We start from the raw sequence: 19,604 nt of genomic DNA on the forward strand, positions 1-19,604 counted from the left end.
TCATTTTCTTATTGTGTTTTAAAAGTTCTTCATGTATTCTGGGTCCTAATCCTTTTTTGATTTTTTACAAGAATATACTCTTATCTGTCATTTTTCTTTGATGTTTTCAATAGTATGTTTTGTTATTCAAAATTTTTAATTTTTTATTTAATTTATGGTTTATACTTGTATCTTATTTTTAAAAGGCTTCTTTGGCCAACAGTTTTATATAAATATGTATTTTTTACCATATTGCTATACTGTAAATTTTTATATTTCATATACATTGGCCTTTAACTTATGTGGATCCTAGTGAACAGTCTGAGGTAGGGATCAAGCTTTGTTTTATAACCAGATAGCTAATTGTTTTAGTTAGATTTGCTTTGACCAAAACAGCTGACAAGAACAAGTTAGAGGAAGACAGGTTTATTTGGGGCTCATAGTTTCAGCAGTTTCAATCCATAGATGGCCAACTTTATTGCTCAGGGCCCAAGATGAGGCAGCACATCATGGGGGATGGGCTCAGTGGAGCTGTTCAGTTCATGGAGAGGTCAGGAAACAAAAGTGGGGTGGGAAGAGGCCTTGGGGCAGATGCATCCTTCAAAGGCACATCCTCAGTTACCACATCCTCCAGCCACACAATACTTGCCCACAGTTACCACCAAGTCAGTCCATTCAAACAAGGATGGACCAATTAAGTTACAACTCTCATAATCCAATCCTTTCACCTCTGAACATTCCCACATTAATAGGAGCTTCTTTGAGGACATCTTATATCCAAACCATAACACTAACATTTTATAATAATGAATTGTTTGTCTTTTTGTCTATAATTGTTATCTGTCTTTAGCATCTTATCAGTAGCATTCATTTTCTTTACCTTCTTCCTTTTGAGAGTTTGTGAGAAATACAGATCAGAATAAAGAATGTAGACAGACTACATTTTGTGGTGATATCTGTCTGGCTTTACTACTTTACCTTGGCTGGATTGAATATCTGGGGCATGGTCTCTGGAATGGAATAGACGAGTCAAGAGCAGCATGAGGGGGTCCCTTGTTTCCAAGCAGGGAGGGCCTGGGATGGTGCCTCAGAAGTAGGTTTCTGCTAAAATCACTGATGTTACTGGGTAAGTACAAGAGCTAAGAAATACTGTACACGCATGAACTCATGAAACAACTGACTTATCCAGTCCTTTTCCAAAGAAGTAATGCTTATGAAATAATGTATAATGATCTTTGAATTAAAAAAATATATTGTGGGAAAAAAAGAAAAAGGAATGGATTTTATTTGTGGCTCTGACATTGTTTTAGGAAATTCTCAGTGCATACTCATTTCTTTATATTCTGAGAAAGACTTCAACACTACTAGCTTATTATTTAATTAAATAATCTTGGGATAATTAATTTTCTAATAATTATACACATTTAACATATTGGTGCAGGATATTATTTCAAAAAGAAGTTTTTATTTGCCTGGCTTCAAGGATAAAATTGAACAGGAAAAATGACTAAATTCTGTGAGATTCAGATGTTTCTTTTGTGAATTAAAAAAAAAAAAAGAAAATCAAGAAGAATTGAATGTAGTAATTGAGAAATGACCAATTATTTATCATATGCACACCAACTCCTGAAAGTAATCATTTGTGGTGTAAACATTCCATATGTCTTTTGTTTCATTTGTTTGTTTGTTTGTTCTGAGATGGGGTCTCTCTATGTTGTCCAGGCTGGTCTCAAACTTCTGGGTTCAAGAAATCCTCCTGCCTCAGCCTCCTGAGTTGCTAGAACTATGAGTTTCTATGTCCAGCTAAGGGCACAGGTATTTTGAAAACATAAATCAATACTTCCCAGTAGGTTATCAGGAGGATCTCCATCTTCTATACTTACAGACCATTGACAGCTCTTTCTAGCCCACCACAAAAGATTCCCAAGTAGAATTAAAGAATTTAGACTACCTGACAGGGATATAACAACAAAACAAAACAAAAATCCTTTGACAGGGATATAACAACAAAACAAAACAAAACAAAAATCCTTTTTAACTTTGCTTGTGGAAATAGTAAACCCAACACATATATATTAGATGTTGATACATAAAGAGGGAAAGAGAAATGAGTGTATGTATGTGGAGTTAGGAAAGACCATAGTAGGAAGGTGATATTATAAATTAAACACCTCAAGGATGTAAAGGATTGATCCAGTGGAAAGAGGAAATTACAAGTGCAAAGGCCTTTGGGGCAGTAGGGTTCCTATACAAATCAAGGAACAGGAAGGAGGGCATTGTTGCTGTCAGGACATTAAAGAAAGGGAGAGTTTGAACAGAGTTATTCCAATTGAGTGAGAAGTTGGTAGCTGATTTCACAGGGAGTCCTGGAGAGGGGATGACCCTGCAGAGTCATTTAATTGAGGTATCTCTTCTTCCCTCCATCTCCACATCATGTAGTCATAGGACTCAGGCTACCACTGAGGAGGAGGCCTAAGCTTGAGCAAGTCTGAGGAGGGACTTAGCTTTGGATTCTCTGAAGGTAATATTTCCAACAGTAAAGGAGCAAGTGCCACCATTCTTTTTTTTTTTTTTAAATAACGGGATTGAACTCGGGGGCACTTGACCTCTGAGCTACATCCCCAACCCTATTTTGTATTTTATTTAGAGACAGGGTCTCACTGAGTAGCTTAGCGCCTCCCCATTGCTGAGGCTGGCTTTGAACTCTTGATTCTACTGTCTCAGACTCCCAGCCGCTGGGATTACAGGTGTGCATCACTGCGCCCATCTGCAAGTGTCACCATTCTGAAAGGGACTGTAGGACTCTACGTTATGCACTTTAGCTTCTACTTCAAGATGATTCAACATTGGCATTTGTTGACACTATTACTTTAGAATTAGAAAATAAATTGCTTAATTTTCTCATAGAGCTTTAGATTACATGGAAGTTTTCTGCACTTTGGAACCACAAAAAGATAGTTGTTTATAATGAGTATTAATTAACTAATTAGATATTAATACCTAACCTTGAGTTTTTGTTTTTCTGAACACCTTGCTTGACATTCTGCACAGAGGCTGGCACCTCTCATTTTTAAACTGATTTGAAATTCTTAAATCTTTGTGTTCAAGAATTTTGATGTTCTGTGTTCTTTAGTGAGGGGCAGATCTATTTTAATAGGTAAGACAGGTGAAGATTCTATTTTTAAATAGATTGCACTTTCTGAGCAATGCATAGATGATATCTTTTACTGATGAATTATGATTATTTTATGCATTAAGATTTTACAGCTTTTATAAGGAATTGAAAGTTCTGATGCTCTTTGAATGTGAGTGGGTTTACTGTTGGAAGTTACAAATAGGACTTCAAAGGATTTTGATTCAGTAATACCTATCATCACTAAATAAGCTGCCAAATCTTGCCTCTACTATTCACTTGAAGGTAGAATTTGGAAAGGTTCAGATTTTCCAGTGATTCATACAAAGTAATTTTCAATGAGTCATCTTTTGCTAATCAAAATAGGTTATTTTAAGAAGAAAACACCAGAACCCCTCTCCTTGGATAATTGATCTACCAGGTTCTGAACAATAGCCACAGAAATGGTCAGTATAAGGGGTTATTTCAGAAGAGATGGTTTTCTAAGAGGAATAATAGTTAATAATTCAGGGGATATCCAAATTACACAAGCCTCACTCATGATCATCACTTTTATGATCTTGTTTATTACAAATATTATTATCAACACAGTATTGACTGGCACCGGGCCAGGACAATCTAGTGATAAAAAAAAAAAAAAAAAGATGTGGAAACCAGTTGGATGGAAATTATGACCATCTGATTTACAAAATTCAGAAAACTCTAAAGCAAGCAATTCTTTGAGGAAAGACATTATATCTCTTCAAAACACTTGATTAGGTGATATGGAATATCAGAGGAAGATGTAGTTAGCATAAACAAAGAACCAGTTCAGAGATCAAGGGGAATTGCCATGGTTATTGAAAAGGACTTGGTGGAAGGCACTTAACAAGTAGCCAGATTTTTTCCCTGTGATTGCCCTTCAGATATGTCTGTGGGCTCTGTCATTCTCATTCCTGATGATATCTTGGTAGATCCCTTAGCTCTTTGGTCATTTTCAGGTCTCAGTGACAAATTTTCATTTTCAGGAGTTAAGAAACCCAATTCAATCTGAATCAAAACCTCCATCTCTCGCCTAATTCTAAGCATCTATCTGTTGCTATCCAGGTTTGGAAAGCTGTGGTTGTGGAGTGGTGTGAGTGGTATGGCTTTTTTTTTTTTTTTTTGTATTTGTGCTGTTCATTGCCCTCCTCCTTCTAATCTGCTGCTTTGTGGCTTTTGAAAGACCACATTGGGGACCGGTGATAAAAAGAAAACGGAGGGATCTTTCTTGTCTGCAGCCTGTTTGTAGCTCTCTCTTAGCTATCCTCTGTCATGGCAGATACTCCTTTGGATCTCTGACCTTTGGCTTCCCACTGTTGACTCTGTCCTGCGGTTCGTGACAAGGCTAATTCCTTTTCTTCACCTTTTAGGAATCCCATTCAGCTTCTTCTTCTGAGACAGTTTACTTTTTTGTGAAGGTTCTTTCAAGAAAGTTCATGCCTGCTTATCTTGGTTAACTCACAGGGCTCTTGCCCTGTCCTCTGTGGAGGGGCACCTCAGCTCCCCAGATGACCCAATAGGGAAAGCTCCAGCCAATCTCTTCCCTTCAGGCTCCTTCATGTGTGGGCCAGGCACTGGTCTTGTCTTCTCTCCCTCCAGAGGACACAGATCCAGGTTTTCTGAGAGCTCTTTTCCATGCTCCACAGGCAACTTCAGCTCAGCAGAAACTGACAATCAGGAAGGGTAGTGTTCATCCTCCCTTAATATATATTTTATTTTATAAAAAACTGCCAAAATTATTTTCTGGAGTGACTATAGCATTTTATATTCTCACCAATAATGTATGATGGATATAGCTTCTCTACATCTTCACCAGCATTTGGTACTTTCATTTGTTACCGTAGCCTTACTAATAGGTGTGTAGTGTTATCTCCTCACTTATAAACTTTTTTTTAGACTTGTGGGTTTACATGATACCTGTTATTCTCAGTTTTGAGACTTCTGATGAAACTCCTAGACAATAAGAAAAGTTAAATTTGGTGTCACATTGCACATTATTCAGAAAATCTCTGACTTAATATTAGCTAAGATTTTCCGGGAAGGAACGAAGGTGTTAGAACTTGAACATAGGGCTGGGGATGTGGCTCAAACAGCAGCGCGCTCGCCTGGCATGCGTGCGGCCCGGGTTCGATCCTCAACACCACATACAAAAAACAAGATGTTGTGTCCGCCGAAAACTAAAAAATAAATATTAAAAGATTTCAAAAAAAAAAAAAAAAAAAAGAAGAAGTTAAACATAGTTTGGCAGGAATATCAGCTTGAGCCTAAGCTCTATGTTCGACCTGATTCATATTGATTTGGTAGATCTGGGTAGAAATGGTGGAGTGTCAGCCAGAAATCTATGCATATGGGTTTCCTAGGTGATTACTCATTTCAAAGAAAAGACTGGGCAGACAGGTTTGCATAGTAACCGAGCCTCCAAATTTGCACATAGAAGGGCAGGGAAGATTTTGTAGACTGCATGCTATTTGCCAGCTGAATTGGACTGCTAATTTTATGCCCAAGTTATGTGGAGGAGGCTACATTTAAAGACACTAGAAGAGTAATCCTTACTAATAGTCCGGAAGTCTCTTCCAGGTTTAAAGATCTGACTGAGTACTCCTGAACCAAGTACAATCTCAATAAGGAAGAGAAGTCTTCCTTCACAATTCCCTTGAACTCTTTTTTTTTTCTTCAATTTGTTCTAAGTAGTTATACATGATAGCAGAATGCATTTCAATTCATTGTACACAAATGGAGCGCAACTTTTCATTTCTCTGGTTGTACAGGATGTAGTGTCATACCACATGTGCAGTCATACATATACCTAGAGTAATGGTGTTCATCTCATTCCACCATCTTTCCTACCCTCATGCCCATTCCCTTTCCCTCCCTCCTCTTTGCCCAATCAAAATCCAACCCCCCCCCCCCTTATGGGTCAACATTCACTTATCAGAGAGAACATTCAGGCTTTGAACACTCTTGCACTCTTTTTTAAAAAAATATTTATTTTCCAATACTTTTATTTATTTTTATGTGGTGCTGAGGATCAAACCCAGAACCTCGAACATGCTAAGCAAGCTCTCTACCGCTGATCCACAACCCCAGCCCCCACCCTTGAACTTGATGTCTCCAGCAGTAGAGAGTGAGGTGCCCAGCAGGAGTGTTTTCTGGAGTTACTGAATGTCACCTAGCTGCAATTACAGCAGCAGCAGTGAGGGGCGTAGTATGAGAAGACTCAAAGGCACTAGAAAGAAGCAAGCTTTGTGAAAAAATCATCATTTTCTTGCTTTAGATTTTAAAAGTAGTCATGTGCTTCCAAACTGCACACACAAAATAGTGAAATATGAAAAAAACCTGGATTACAAATATAATTTAGCACCTTCTTTTTTATTTTTCATTATACTAATTTTTTCTCTTATGCATAATTCATATCTTTTTAGGTTCAAGCATATGCTAACTTTTTTGTGTGTGTTTTGAAAATATATTCTAATTTGTTATATATGACAGCAGAATGCGATTCAATTCATATTACACATATAGCATACTCTAATTTTCAACTCATCAGTTGAGTTGTCTGTGAGTTACCATGATATTTGGCCTACATAATTTTTGGGTTTTTTTTAGATCAAATGCAGTTTCTTTTTATTTTTCTTCTTCAATGAGGCTGGTGAGGTAGGGTGAGGAAGGTTTAGGATATTAGTTATAGGATATCAGTTTCCTTTCCCTACCACCAACATCAGCAACCAGGTTCTGTCAGTGTCTGCTCATGAAAGCTCAGGACCAAATGATGGTGTTCCATTTCTGGTGCCATATTATAGCACTCTTAATTTTCTTCGATAGTTTCTAATGTATTATGTGAACACATGCCAGAAGGGCTTCTTTTGTTTCCAGCAGTATGGTGGACCATTAACATGATTAACCCCACTCCAATCATGAAACTGGAGGTCATGATGTTACTAGAAACAAATATATAAACATACAAATTTATGGTGTACAACATGATGTTTTAATATATGTGTGTTGTGGAACAGCTAAATAAAGCTAATGAATATACATGTTACCTCACATATCATTTTTTGTGTGTGTGGTGAGGATGCAAAACTCTTGTTAACTATAGACACTGTGATATACTGAAGAGTTCTTAAACTTCTTCCTCTTTTTTAACTGACTGACATCTTGTGTCCTTTGACCAACAGCCCTGCATGTCACCTGCTCCCAGTCTCTGGTAACCACCATTCCACTGTCTTTATGAGTTTGGCTTTTTTATATTCTATATATAAAATGTTGTGTGCCTAGTTTATTTCACTTAACAAAAGGTCTTCCGGGTGCATCCATGAAGTCACAAGTAAGAGGATTTTCTTCTTTTTAAAGGCTGATAGTATTCCATTGTGTATGTACATTATGTTTTCCTCTAGGACTAGTTTTGGATCTTATGTTTAGATTTTTAATCCATTTTGAGCCATCCCTTTAGATTTTCTTTGCTTTTCTTCTTTTTGTTTATCCTACTAGATAATTTCTGTTTTTCCTTGACTTGTTGATTCTTCTGCCAGATCAAGTTTGCTGTTACAACCCTCTAATGAGTTGTTCAGTCATTTTACTTTCAGTTCTAGAATTTCTGTTTTTCTTTAATTTTTTTTGTTGTTGTCATTGTCGATACTTTCATTTTGTTTATGCATAATTTTTCTGATTTCATTTAGTTGTCCATGTTCTCTTTTAACTCATTAAGGTCCTTATATTAGTTATTTTAAAGTTATTATCAAGCAGCTCATAGATCTGCTTTAATTTTTTTTTTTTAGTGTGTATGGACAGCATGCCCTTATTTTATCTGTTTATTTTATGCGGTGCTGAAGATGGAACCCAGTGCCTCACACATACTAGGCAAGGGCTCTTCCACTGAGCTATAGCCCCAGCCCTAGATCTGCTTTTTTTAAGGATTGGTTTCTGGAGTTTTATTTTTGTTTCCTCCATTGGGCCATAGTTTCATGTTTGTGTGCTTTGTAATTTTCTTTCTTCCTTTTTTTTTTTTTTTTTTTTTGCTGGGATTGGGCGTTTGAAACAACTCCTCCATGTCCCAATCTTTGCTTACCGACGTTGTGCAGGGGGAGACCCTTTGCGATCAGCGAGGCTGGAAAACTTCTCAAATGTTTTCTGATTTCTCCCTCCCCCTGGTGTCGTTTGTGGAACTGCAGTTCCAACATTCTGCTCACCTTTGTTTTCAACGGTTTTTGAACTCTGGTGCCAATCCTGTCAGCACTCTTGAGGTCTGATGAGACAGAAACAAGTTCCCTGTCAGGTGCGGGGCGGACTCCTGGCCCTTTCTTCAGTTTCTGTCCCAGAGCGGGCGATTCTTCCAGTTGCTCTGCGTTAAGCTGAGGGAGGGTCTGGAGTGAGTGTGCCAACTGCTGTGAATTCTCTTACTGTTCATGGGATTTCTGCCTTTGTTTCATGAAGAGCTGGGTGCGGTGGCTTCTCCGTTGATCTCAGAGTTTTCACTGCGGTTTTCAGGCCTCAATATTGTTGTGAACGTGGTGTCTTTGTCAGGCAAGGAGAGCCTGTAGTTTCCTAGTTCGTCGTCTTGCTGACCCACATCTCTGCTTTTGAAGCACAGTTCTCTTCCCATGTTAAGCTCTGCAAGTTCCCGTCCTGCTTTGTAAATGTCATCGCCTCCCTACCTCGGATGCAGTAACTGCTAATTTCAGCCCATCTATTTAATCACTTTAAGTTGAATAAATCCTAGTGAAGACTGTTTCCTACCAAATCATCCTGCTCTCATTGGTGTACCTCAAGGTTTCTAAAATAGATGACTTACATTCCCAGAGCATTTGTTCTTCAAGAGGAACTCAAAGCATGTTTTCCAGTAAATAAGTAGCTCTGATCTGCACATACCATGTCTATGAGTTTAAAAGGATAATCCTCCCAGAGGCACATCAGCTTTGTTCTCAGGGAATTACAGGGTTCTCAATTTTATGTTCTCTTCATTGTGTTTAATGAAGTAATTTTTGCTTTAGCCACAGCTGTTTCTGCTACGCCATAGCTATGTTCTGTTCCATTGTTAGAGAAAGAGTAAGAATAATTTAAGATTTTTGTAGTATCTAGTAATCTATTCTTTGCCCTCAGGTCTGGGGATAAGTGTTTTTGGTTTCACTGCAGCTTCTTGGCCCCTTCTTCAGTTTCTGTCCCAGAAGCTTTATTGCATTAACAATCTAGTGGCTAGAAAAGAGCCTTTCCTATCTTTAACTATAGGAAGCCTTAGGACTTGACCTCTCTTCATTACAATCTAAGCAGCTTGACAAATTCTGGAAAACTAGGTACATACTTTGTTATTGTAGTAAAAAGGGAAGCGAAGAATCTTCTCTCTTTGTGGAGGCATGTAGTATTGTCAGAGTCTACTGGGAGTTGTGTAAATGAGCAATTGAACCTCTTGGCTAATTGCTAACAGAAGGAATGGTTAAGTATCAATTATTGAAAAAATAAAACCATCCCTTTAGGATGACTTTCTTCAGCACCCAGATGGATAATGTGGAACAACTCTATGTAACAGTTTAACTCGTTTAGATATTTGGGTGGGTATTTTGTTCTAAGTGATCTTTGGAGACCCATCAAGACTGAACGTTGATGAAAATTAAGTATTCTACAGAATTACACGATTGTTTTATGATAGAGGCATCTGGTAATTCCTACTATCAAAATCTTTTAGAATGAGATGTTCTACTCCTTGTTTTACAGAGCAGAATTTGAAGATTTGAGCAGGTGATAAGTTAAACTTTTAAATTTTCATAATAAATTATCAACTTGTCACTGATAAATCTAGAAAGCAAAGCATATAATGATCCTTTCAACTAATAACTGGAAAACCTGGACTTCTACAGGGACTTTACTTTTTAATGTTTTTTGCTGTGGTCTATCAAAAACTTGGCTGATATAATATCTAAGAATAAAAATTTTCTCATAAAAATATTAAATAATTATTTGCTTGGAGGATTGACCATTATTTGAATAGTCTTCAAGAACATTAGAGAGCTACTTAATTTATCTTATGGAATATATTTATAGAACTGTGATTTAATACTATATATTCTTAGTTTTAATTGTTTCAATATAAAAAATGACCAGATACATAATGTCTCCTCATTTTTTAGAAAAATTTCCTCAATGGTAACATATATTATATTAGACTTGTTCTCCTTCTCCTTTTCCTCCTCCTTCTTTTGTTAATTGGTGCTTGCTCAATACATTTTTATTAGAGTTCAAAACTAGGACATAGTTCTCTTCTTAGAGTGATGACTGATGTGCTTTTATTATTATTTTTCAAATTAGGCAACTTGTGTACTTTATGTTTTTCTTAGACTTCTCAGAAACCCAAAGCTAGTTTTCTAATGAATCTCATGTCATGTTTCAGACCTTGTTTTTTCTTCTTTGTCCTTCCCTTTCAATCCCTTCTTTATTTTTCTCTTCTCTTCCCTTTCCTTTCCTTTTATTGGTATGAGGGCATATTTAATTTTTCTACCACTATCTTGGCTAATTTAAAAATATGTTTATTTTTGCTGTGAGCTCTCAGGCTATTTGGAACCGTCACATTGAAGTCGGCTGTTGTTACAGACCAATTTCTTAGGAAGATTTATGGCTATTTTGAGAATCTCAAAGGCATATTTACAGAAGTTTCCGGGATATGTTCATTATGTGCCTGTGCCTTCTGGGTGGACAATCATTGTCCAGATTATAAGTGTCAATTGAACACTATCTGTGTAAAAGTTGCCTTCTGGGGCAGCATGCTACTACTGCTCATGACTTTTTAACCTAGCGTTCTTCATACCTTTTTTCCCACAAGCATATTAGTGCAGGCCTTTCTTGGCACAAATTTCCTTCTCACATGGAGGGGTTTACTCACATTTGTAAGTGATTTTAAAGACAAAATTATACATATTTATGGGGTACCTGACCTAAGCAAACAGGTGTCTGAATCCAAAAAGCTCTGTTCCCATGGAGTCTTACAAGTACAGCCAGTGAGGATGAAGACACCATGTACCATGTGATGTTTTGATACGTGTGTACATTGTGTAATGTTCAAATCTGGGTAAACATCTCTGTTTCCTTAAGCATTTGTTAATCATTTTGTGGTAAAAATATTCAATAACCTCTCTTTTAAAAAAAGTTTTATAAGCTCTTTTAATTTAAAAATTAAATATTTGAATAGTCATCTATTTTCAAAATACTCATTTTTTTCAGAATCCTTCATTCGCAAAAAATATAAATTGCATTCTTTTCTTGAGACCCAACATTTGTATACCTTTATGGAGTAAATTATGGTAACTTCGTATAAGTATACAATGTGTAATAGACAAGTCAGGGTAATAAGCATTTCTGTCTCTTTAACCACTAGTCATTTTTATGTGTTGGGAATTTGTACTCTTCTAGGCATTTAAATTTTTTTTTAATTGTAGATGGGCACACTACCTTTATTTTATTTATTTATTTTTATGTGGTCCTGAGGATTGAACCCAGTGCCTCACATATACTGGGCTGCCCTCTACCACTGAGCTACAACCCCAGTCCACTCTTCTAGTCATTTTGAAATATACCACAAATTCTTTTAACCAATGGTTACCCTACTGTGTTAGAGAAGAACCAGAAGTAATACCTCGATTCTGTTTTGATAATCCTTTATTGAACTTCTTTTGTTTCTCCCTCCCTCCTTCCCTTCCCAGTCTCTGTTGACCACTCTCTATTCCATGTGTCCTCAAGGTTAACTTAGTTTCTAAAATATGAGTGAGAACTTGTGGTATTTATCTTTCTGACTGACTTGTTTCAATTAACATGAGGACCTCCAGTTCCTTCAGTATGGCTGCAAATGACAGGATTTTTTTTTTTTTTTAAAGGCAGAAAAATATTCCATTGGGTAAACACACCATTTCTTTATCCATTCATTCACTGCAGGGCATCTGGGGTGATTCCATATTTTGGCCTGTGAATAGTGCTGCAGTAAACTTGGGAGTGCAGGTATCTTTTTGGTGCAATGATTTAATTTTATTTAGATATATACTTGGTAGTGAAAATACTGAGTCATATTGTAATTCTGCTTTTAGTTTTTTGAAGAATCTCCATACTGTTGTCCATAATGGTTGTACTTATTTACATTCCCTTTTCTCTACATTCTCACCAGCATTTGTTGTTGTTATTATTATTTTGTGTGTATTTTTGATGATAGCCATTCTAACTACAGTAAGATGATATCTCATTGTGGTTTTAATTTTCATTTCTCTGATGATTAGTGAAATTTAGCTTTTTCATGTAATTGTTGGCCATTTCTAAGTCTTATTCTGAGAAGTGTCTGCTTAGTTTGTTAGCCCATTTTTTAAATTGGATTCTTTGTGTTCAACTTTTTGGCTAACTTTAAAAATATGCAGTGCATTATCATGATCTGTAGTACCCTACGGTGCAAAAAAAATTAGAATTTATTTCTCCTTCCTTTCCATAATTCAGTATCTGTTGGCCAATCTTTCCTCATTTCTCCTTCCACCCTACTCTCTCCAGTCTCTTAACTTCTGTGATATCAACTTTTTAGATTCCATATATGAGTGACCATTGCTATTTGCCTTTCTATGCCCACTTATTTCACTTATGATAGTGTCCTCCAAGTTCCACCCATGTTGTCACAAATGATAGAATTTCTTTTTTAACTTTTAAAGGCTGAATAGTGTTTTGTTGTGCAAATGTACCACACTTTCTTTATCCACTTATCAGTTGATGAACACTTTTGTTGTTTTCATTTCTTGGCAATTATGAATAGTGCTGCAAATAATCTGGAAGTGCAGTTATCTCCTGGACATATTGATTTCATTCCCTTTGTATTTCCAGTAGTGGAAGGATACACAGTAATGAGATTGCTAGATCATACGGTAGTTCCATTTTTAAAAATTTGAAGAACCTCCTTTACTGTTTTCCACAATGGATTACTTATATTCTTTATAATTTATATTCCCATCAACAGTGTGCAAAGTTCCCTTTACTTCCTATTCTTACCTATTCTGTTATTTCATTTTTGATGGTTCTGGGGATTGAACCCAGGGCCTTGTGAATGTTAGGCAGACACTCTACCAACTGAGCTATATACTCAGCCCCAATACTTGTTATCCTTTGATAATAAACATTGTCATTTGAGTGAGGTATATCCCATTGTGGTTTTGATTTGCATTTCCTCAGTGATATTGAGGATATTGAGTAACTGTTTCTATTTTATTGCATTTTCTCCTCTTTCTGTTTTATTGTAGGGATTTTAAAAAAATATGTATTTTTTTAGTTGTAGTTGGGCACAATACCTTTATTTTATTTACTTATTTTTATGCGGTGCTGAGGATCGAACCCAGGGCTTTGCACGTGCTAGGCAAGAGCTCTACTGCTGAGCCACAACCCCAACACTTATTATAGAGATTTTATTTTTTTTTAATTTAAAAAAAACTTTTTTAAATGGAACTGATTTTTATACACTGATTTTGTATCTTTCAATATTTCTAATTTATTAATTCTAACAATCTTTTTTTTTAAGAGAGAGAGAGAATTTTTAATATTTATTTATTAGTTTTCGGCAGACACAACATCTTTGTTTGTATGTGGTGCTGAGGATCGAACCCGGGTCGCACCTATGCCAGGCGAGCGCGCTACCGCTTGAGCCACATCCCCATCCCCATTATAGAGATTTTATACTTCATTGGTTACACTTATTCCTAGAGTTTTATTATTTTTATAGCATTTGTAAATGGGATTAATTGCTTGATTTCTTTTTCAGGTAATTTGCTATCAATGTATAGCAGTACTACTGATTTTTGTATGTCAATTTAATATCCTGCAACTTTGCTAAATTCATTTAACAGTTCTAATAGTTTTTGGTGGTGTCTTCAGAATTTTCCATATAAAAATCATGCCACCTGCAAGTAGTGACAATTTGATTTCCTCCTTTCCTATTTGGATGCCATTTTTTTCTTTCTATTCTTGCCTGATTGCTCTGGCTAGGACTTCCAGTACTTTGTTGAACAAAAGTGATGGAAGAGGTTTCCTTGGCTTGCTCCAAATCTTAGAAGTTTTCAGCCTTTCTCCATTCTGTATGAAGTTGGGTATGAGCTTGTTATATAGGGCTTGTATTATGTTGAGATACATTCCTTATGTACCTAATTTGGTCAAAGTTTTTATCGTGAAGAGATTTTATCATATGCCTTTTTTGCATCTATTGAGATGATTATGTGATTTTGTCCTTAATTGTTTCACAAACACACACACACATTTTGTGTGTGTGTGTGTGTGTGTTTTTGTGTGTTTGTGGAACAATTGCTGTAGTGCTATTAAGAATCCCCACTTGGTCACCATGAATGATCTTTAAAATGTGCTGTTGGACACCATTTAATTTTCCCATTCTTTTCTAAATGCTTTTTTGAGGCAGTTCTCACTCTTAGGAGAGATTACCTCACTCTGCTCTGTCTTATATGAGACTACTCAAATCTTACCCATCCTTTGAATCCTAACTTAATTCCGTTGCTTTTGAATGCCTATTTGGGGTACCCTTAGCCAGAAATCATGCGCTTGTTGTATCATTAATTTAGAATTAAAGCTTTAGTACCCTGGCTATTTCTTTCTCTTATATTCAGATTATTCAAGTTTATTTATTTTCATAGATGGTTGCCTGATCTCCACCTAAATTTTTAGCTCTTTGAAAAAAAAAACAACACTTTATAGTGCTTTGGATAGCTCCATATTGCCTTAGAGGTTTCTCCATAAATACTTTTGTAAAATTTATGGAGAATTTGATTTAATTTGATATGACTCTATTGAGAATAAATATTTTTAAAATATTTTGTTCGGTTACTTTGAAAAGTTTGTGTTTACCATCTTAATATAATAGTTTGAAAAATCTTTATAACATTTCTTAGTAAAACAATATTTTCTCTTTAAAATAGGAAGTTTAAAATATTTTAACTTAAGAATCAAAACTAAAGTTACCAAATTATATTGTTATATTGTGTGTATGAATTAGTATGTAACAGCAAATCTCACTATTATGTATAATTATAATGTACCAGTAAAATATATGAACTTGAAAAAATTTGAACTACCAAATATTAAAAATGTATCTATTAAAACTAACCAATTTTTTTAAAATAAAGATGATCAGCTGGACAGAGTGGCGCATACCTGCAGTCCCAGCTACTTGTGAGGCTGAGGCTGGGGGATCACAAGTTTGAGGCCAGCCTGGGAAACTTAGTGAAATCTTGTCTTAAGATAAAAATAGAAAGGTCTATGGATTCAGCTCAGTGGTAGAATGACAGAGCACTTGCCCAACATGTGCAAGGTTCTGGGTTCAACACCTAGCAAACCCCCTAGATCAAATGTCTGTGTGATCATGGCCTTCCTGTAACTCAATGTTTTTTCCCTTCCTGTCTAGGAGGGAGTTAATATTTATGGTGTGCTAGTTATGTGCTAGGCACCGTGGAGGCCTCTTCATTTCATTGACTCCTCATTATTGCCTTTATTGGGATGTGCTAGGAGATTCCTGCCTCGGAGACCGTAAGGCTTTCTTGACATTTAGCCTTGTAATAGTCCTTGGTCACTAGAATGTAGTGTTGCTTTTCCTGTTTTTCTTAAGATGAATTATGAAGATTTTAACAAAAGGAGGAAATGAAATAGAGACATTTTATAATATTTATATCTTCCATTATTGTTATAATTTTTTAAATGTGCTATCATGTTGTGATATGTTCATTAGAAACTATGGAAAGCCTGCCTCTCAGCATTCCAAATTATAAAATAAAGTTTGTGGTTGGATTGCATCACTGTCAATCATTCCAGGTTAAAAAAAGATGGGTTGAACCAGGCATGGTGGTGGACACTATAATTCCAGTGACTCAGGAGGCTGAGGCAGGAGGATCCCAAATTTGAGGCCAGCCTGGGAGATTTAGTGAGACCCTAAGAAATTAGTGAGATCTTGTCTCCAAATAAGAAATAAAAAGGACTTGGTATGTAGCTCAGTGGTAAAGTGCCTCTGGGTTCAAACTCTAGTACCTTTACCTCACCCTCCAAATAAAAGAAAAGGAAGATAGGTAGATCTGCCTCAGGGAAAGTAGTAACTTTTTTTTTTTTTGGTCTACTTTCCAAGAATGATGGGTGAGGCATATTGTGACTCAACATATAAAACATTTTGAGGGAGGAAACTTCAGCAATAAAGAACTGAAAATCCATTGTAAATGCTTCTTGCTTATTAATAGTATCTTGAATAAAAAAAATAAAAAAAATTTGTTGAATAAAAATCTCATAGATATCTTAGAGTTCTTATATTTTCACTCACTGCCTCATAAAAATATTACTTATTGATTTAGGACTTGACAAGAAGAATGGAGTCTTACTGAATATTGGCCAGAAATCCCCCTAAGAGAGATTCTTAAATACATGCTTTCCACATAAGAGAACCCGAGGTTCAGGGAAATTAAGTTGCTTGTCCAAAGTTCAAGGTTAGGAAATGACAGTTATATCTGTTTCTCTGTTTGCAAATTCAGCTGCTGTATGCATGCCTTTAGGTGCTCAGAAAGCTTGAGAGTCACTAAACTTCAGAACTACTACTTGTAATTCATTTTGTCTCTGAGTTTCACTTATGATTTGACAAGTACTGAAGAACTCAGAAAAAAACAAAAAACTAAAGTAAAATGTTTACTCCCAGGAGTCCTAGCTAGTGTCTATTTATGACTATTATAAAGTTATAAAGAATCTAATAGACATGTAACCACATTCTTATTAAATATCCCTATGAGTTTGAAATTGGGGAAATATATGAAGACCAAAACTATTTTTTTTCCTATGCATAAAGTTTGTGCATTACCTGCTGTAACTCCACATGGCCAAATATACCTGAAAATGAGAATCTAAAAATAGCAATGATTCCTGAAACTGTCATCTGTTGTGTTTTGTACTCATTTCTGTACTATTATGAAAACAAAGAACTTGGCCAGAAAGCACCCCATGTGTTCGAAGAACTTGAATAACTGAAATTCTCCACTAGCAAATATTAATTTCAGTGGAAACCAGAGGCTGCTTGGACCATAAAATATTCTTTCCATTAGGAAAAATGGGTAAGTAGCTTGAATATTGCCTGTTTCATTCAAAATGCCAGTGTGGACATGAGTTCTTGTCCTGAGGAATAGAAATGAATGAAAGGAAAAAATTACACTATGGATGGAAAAATGTAGGAAAAATGGATATATTTCCAATATCTGCTAGTCTGAAAATTAAAACACACACACATTATGGAATCTAACTTGGCTAAATGTCAACAATGTTCAATAGCTAGAATTTAGTAGTATTAAAACTAGTTCATGTAAAAATGAAATTTGCCAATAATATGGGGAAAAGAAATTGAGAAGAGATTTATAATTTAAGAAAGTTTATATATAAGCTTTACTATAATAAATTAAAATTAATAACATATAGTAGTTATTAAACTACTATAGGAAAGAGTTTTGATAAGGAGAAAAGAGCAAATAAGCAATTTGCACATATGAGAAACTGGACATATTATTTATCTTGAAAAATGTTTGTGAGCCATAATTCTGCAATAACATTTTAATGACTTCCCTGGATTGCAAAATATTCTAACCGAAGTCCTATTCTATCATGTATCAGGGTGTATCTTTGCTTAACTTTGTGTTCAGAATTCTATGAAATTTTTGGTATCTTTTATCAAACTTTCTGGGCTTTTATTTTGCAATCTTATTATTATAGCTATTCCTATTTCTACCTATCTATCCACCTGTTTTTTTATATCTCTATATAATTTATTTGTATGCATATAAATATTATCTACCTATATAAATACACATCTGTACAAACTTTGGTTTAATCTCCCAAATTTTATCATTTGAGCTTTACACTTCAAAAACTTAGCTTGCCCTACTTTCACATTCATTAGCCTTTATGTTACTTGCCCTATTATTTTTTCAGTTCCTCATTGCTATTGCTTTTGCAGTAACACAGGTGCTCTGCTAATCTTGGTGAAGTGATTTGTTGAAGTAATACAGGTGCTCTGCTCGTCTTGGTGAAGTTTTGAGCTGAGTTTTCTGGATTCACTGCTGCTGTGCCGCAGTCTGGCTGGGCACAAATAACCGGGAGGTCACGAGCCACTTGTAGGTTCAAACAGGAACTACTTTATTGCGAGAACTCCACAGGAACTCAATGGGAACTCCGCGAGAACTCAAAAGTAGCGGGCACCCGAGGTAGCAGGAGCTGCCTTATTGCCCGACAGCAGAGGTTTATATACACAACTGAATACACAGCTTGTTTCAATTTAGCATCATCCAGTTACAGCAATCAGTCATTATCTTAATAATTATACACAGCTTAACTGCTGGGAGCCATTAGCCAAGTAGGTATGACAATTTCCTTGCCAGCGTACCCCATGTTGCTTAGTGGAAGGACTCATGGAAATAGGACATTTTGCAGTGACATTGCATGTAGGTGACCTTGCTCAAGGACCAGGGCAGATTAGGGTGTTCCCGGTTTAGGATAATCGGGTTTAGGGCGTTCCAGGTTTAAGATTATTCCTGCTGGGAATAGGGCGTATCCTGCTGCCTGAGTTCCCCTTGAGTTCTCACGGGATTCAGACAGTATTTTTGGGGAGAGAGAAGCCCAGTGGATGTGGATTTGGGCAGAGAACGTGGATTTCCCCAGAACGTGATTGTAGACAGCTGGTGTGAGTTCGGGAATAAAGAGTTGCTGTTTGAATCTACAAACTGTGTGGTGGCTCGTGATTGTGTGCCCAGCCAGACTGCGGCACTTAACTTAATTATCATCATCTTAATGGCTCACTGGTGCTACCCCTAAACCACTCCTTCTGGCAAAATGTCAGGAGCCATCTTGACTTGGTTGTTGCTCTCAACACTGCTGTTCTGAAAGTCCCAGCTGGGATTAAAGGGAAGATAGCTCAAATCTTGAAGTACTCTTAGCACTAGTTATTGCACAGGTGAGGAGTACCCAGGACATTGTTGAGCTCCCTCAGAGGAAGAGCCATAGTTTCTCTAATTGGTTGGACATTATTGCTCTTTATTGATCCCACTAGACTTGGGAACATTTTACCTTTTAAATTTCTCTCTTCTCTCTCTGTAGCTGATAAAATAGGCTTTATTATTACTGTTGTTGTTGTTGTTGTACTGGGAATTGAATTCAGAGGTTCCAGTCCTTTTATTTTATTTAGAGACAGGATCTGAGTTGCCTAGACTGGCCCCTTGATCTTGGAGATCTTCCTGCCTCAGTCTCCTGAGTCACTGAGATTAAAAGCATTTGCCTCCACACTCAACGGATAGTTTCGAATTAGATGGAAAAGCACAAACATACAGTATTGTTCTAGAAGGGAGTTATGAATCAAACCTCATTTGGTTAACTACATTTAGCACAAAAGATCTAGAACACATAGACTACACAGACAGGGAGTTTAGAGTTAATACGTCAAAGCAATCCT

General features: G+C 36.3%; 1 protein-coding gene across 1 annotated transcript in view; it reads right to left on the reverse strand.

Annotated features, from left to right (window-relative positions):
- Positions 1 to 19,604, reverse strand: part of Eys (eyes shut homolog) — a 1,592,434-nt gene that overhangs the window by 7,670 nt on the left and 1,565,160 nt on the right.

The sequence above is a fragment of the Marmota monax genome, unplaced genomic scaffold (genome assembly GCF_021218885.2).
Source record: "Marmota monax isolate L192 unplaced genomic scaffold, Marmota_monax_Labrador192_F-V1.1 WCK01_AAM20220418_F8-fsc00116, whole genome shotgun sequence".
NCBI lineage: Eukaryota > Metazoa > Chordata > Mammalia > Rodentia > Sciuridae > Marmota > Marmota monax.